Below are 3,902 nucleotides of genomic sequence, written 5' to 3'. Positions count from 1 at the left end.
TTTTTTTGTTTTAATTTAATTTCATATAGTTTGTTGAGTTGGGTTTAATATTTTTAATTTAGTGTTGTATTTTAATGGCTTTAATTATATTTAGATATTTTTGTTACAGTGTTAGACGTTTAATATTTTTTTTTTTACTTTAATGTTTTCTATTTTTAGTTGTGGTAATTTAGTTGTAATGTTAGCTTTAATGTCCATCCGTTTCAATACTGTGAGTTAGGTTTAACTTTGTGCTTTAATTCAGTCGATTTGCATTCACAGAACCACTTTCAACCCCCCCTTTCGTGTGAGACCTGATTCTCGAACCACAGTTTGGTCCTTGAGAGACGACCTAGTAGTCATTCCCTAGCTATACTGCAGTTCTTATATGCAATCAAATTTGTATGGGCCGCGACACCCATCAAATTTTGGCGCCGTTGTCGGGGAACAACGGTTCGGTTTTAGGTCTTTTGTTCTGTTAGTGTGTGTTATCTTGTCTTGTGTTGGGAGTGTGTTGTTCCGTTTTGTATGTCGTGTCATGTGTGTTGCATTTAGATAGTTGCATATTTTCATTCCATTCTTCTTTCCCCTTTCTTTCCCATGTCTACCTATTTTGGCTTTGTGGATACTGCTTATTTTGCCTGTGCCTATGATTATGATTCTCCTTCTGGATGTTACTCTGATGATTGTGATGTATTCTCTGCTGATTTTTGTGCTGAGAATAATATGACTCATCCTCCCACTCATGAGAGTGCTCTTTCGGAGCTAGTTTCACTTCATGAGGATGATGTTCATTGCGTTCTCACCTCTGGACTGATACATTTGCTGCCTAAGTTTCATGGTTTTGCAGGTGAATGCCCTCACAGACATTTGGAGGAGTTCTACACCAGTTGCTCTTCAATGAAACCTCCTCATGTCCCTGATGATCACATGTTTTTAAGGGCATTTCCGCATTCACTACAAGGAGCAGCTAGGGATTGGCTTTATGGTCTTCCTCCAGGATCCATCACTTCTTGGGAAGACTTTAAGCATATGTTCTTGGATGAATTCTTCCCTACTCAGTATGGTAACAGTAACAATCCTGGATGGAATGACCCTAGCTTGGGATGGTATGATGCTCCACAACAATATCAACCATTTCCGAATTCTTGTATGCCTTCTCCACTTGTCCAGGAACCACAGCAGCTGCAGTTTCATCAACCTGCCCAACCAACTCCTAATCCTTCCACTACTTCTGAGCCTACATTGAAGGAGTTGTTGAGACAGATGACCATGCAGAATATGCAGTTTCAGCAAGACCAGAGCTCAGAATATGCAATATCAGGACTTTCAGCAGGAAATTATAGCTTCCTTTTAGAGCTTGAGCAATCAGGTGGGGCAGATGGTCACTCAGCTCATTGAGGAACAGTCTCAAGTTTCAGAGGAATCACCATTTCAGGCTGTTCAGATTCTAGATGATGTTGATGCCATCCACATAGGAGATGAGGAGCAGAGTAATGAGCTTAGTGTTGTGCCACCTACTTTCCCATACTCCTATGTCCCCAATGGTGCACCTGAGGAGACTGATGAAGAATTTGAGGACCAGGCTGACATGAGTACCACTTTTGAGATAGGTAGACCAGCTTCACCTTCCACCACTCTACCAATCTTCAGGGAAGTGGAGGTAAACATACCTATGATTGATTCTGTTGTTGATGATCATGTTGTTGATAGGTATGTTATTGATGATTATGATGTTGATAAGCATGATTTTCATTCTCCCTCTCTGCATGATGAGAAACACTTTTTGCCATCTTTTCTGAATGTTTGTTCTCCATGCACTGAACATGAATCTAAGCCTATTGTTGATATTGTTTCTATTTTTGAAAGTGATTCATGTTGTGAGGGTATATCTGAGGTTCAACCTGTTACACTAGGATTGAGTGTTATACCCCTGCGTGTCATTTCTTTGGAACCATATTGCACTAACCATGTTGCAGGAGATACACATGCATTTGATCAACACACACCCACAGTGGAGAACAAGGGTGCTAACATTCACAAAAGCTTCAACACCAGTTGGCACCAGCTAAACCTGCTCATCAACAATCACTGCTTCTTAGATCCAGCTGTGGAGGACATCTCCCTGCTTGATCAAATTTGGAGACTGAAGCAGTTCCTCCTCAAGACTTCTTTGCTGAATCCAATGGTGGAAGACATCTCCCTGAAAGTCCAAAATTGGCAATTGCCACCATGATTAGGGGAGTTTTCTTTTACCTTCTTCCCCTTTCCTTACTTTTATTGCCCTTGTCCTTGATTTTTTGATTGTTATGATTATTGATCTTATGCTTGTGACATATTGAGGACACTGTGTAGTTTAAGTGTGGTCTATTGGGGGAGATTCTGATTTTTCTTTGTTAGTTTATGTTTTCTGCGTTAAATTTTTTGTTTTCTAGGTAGTTTTTGTTGTGTCTTGTGTACAATTTTGCATGTTTCTGTTGATTTCTGGACTTCGTTTAGGTTGTAGACTTGTCTTTCACTTCATTGATACTCTGATTTGTTGGATTCCTTGTTTTTCTTTGCTTGGAAAGATGATTATGATGTTTGAGGGTTGAATTGATTGTGATAGAAATACCGTGTGTGAGATTTGAGCCACTTGATATTCTTTCTTGTGTGTGATATGTCTCTTGATTGCTTGCACATATGTCTTGGCTTGACTCTTTTTGATGATTCTTGATTGATATGCATGTTTGGAAATTATAAAGGCAGTTTTGTTGTTGAGCCTCTCTAGCCAAATGAGCCTACCTTGTTGTGATCCTTTGATAACCCCTTTGAGCCTTTACTTTCCCCATTTCTTTGTTTTGAAGCTCATACACTGGCCCTAAGTGAAAAACCATGATTACCTTAACCTGAGGGAATTTTGGAGCTGGGGAATTGTTTTGGGAATAAGTGTGGTCTCTTGGGAGATTCAGAGAATTGGCTAGTTGGTTCCTCTTGTTGTTTTGCTTTTGTATATATGTTGTGTTATCTTGTCTCTTAGAGTTGTGTTCTGAAAAGAGAGAAAAGAAAAGAGACAAGATGGAAAAAAAAAGAAAAGAAAAAAATACAGAAAAAATGAGAAAAAAAAATTTGTTTTGTGAATAATGGAGTCAAGAAGAGGATTGAATTAGAGGTTTTTGGTGTGTTTGAATGTGTTTACACTTGTTCCCCATTGCTCCTCTATTTCTTTTGGTTTATAGCTTCTCATCCATATGTTATCCTCCCTTATCCTTGGCCCCATTACATCGATAAAAGACCTTTTGATTTAAACATGCATATGCTCTGAGTGTTCATATCAGAGGCTTGCCAAGACTGTTTGTTGCTTGTTTTCTTGAGTGCATTGAGTTGAATTTTTTTTTTACCTTAGACACTTGAGAGAAACACTGATAGTGTGCATATGTGAGGTTTGTTGCTTTTGATTCACCGCTTGAGCAGATTGATCATTTTGCCATGCTTGGAATTGCTTGGATGATTTTTCTGAGTATCTGCTTTCTCTGATTCTGTGTTGGATATTGTCTACTTCTTTTCTTTGTCCAGATTTCTTGAGGACTGTGTAATTTTGTTTGTTTCTGTCCTTGTTAGTCTTTGTCTTTTGTCTGCTGAGTCTGTGTCAATTCCCTGATGTCCATTGACCTGTTCCCTGATTTGCGTCTTGATTTTGCCTAGGAGTGCAAAAGACTAAGTGTGGTCTATTTTGATGAGTCGATATTTTATTGATTACACTTAGTTTATTGTGCAAGAATTATTTAGGGAATTGTGCTTAATTGTCCAGTATTTTCCCGTTTTTCCTAATTATCCTTAATTTGACCGGAAATTCTAATTTTAATTAATTTGAATTTTCTGAGCTAATTATTTGCATTATTATTTTCAGGGAAAATTTTGGAAACACAATTTGGGACATTTGG

Source organism: Vigna radiata, chromosome 5 (genome assembly GCF_000741045.1).
Source record: "Vigna radiata var. radiata cultivar VC1973A chromosome 5, Vradiata_ver6, whole genome shotgun sequence".
Taxonomy (NCBI): domain Eukaryota; kingdom Viridiplantae; phylum Streptophyta; class Magnoliopsida; order Fabales; family Fabaceae; genus Vigna; species Vigna radiata.
The sequence above is the reverse complement of the archived record's forward strand: the minus strand, read 5'-3'. Positions refer to the sequence as shown.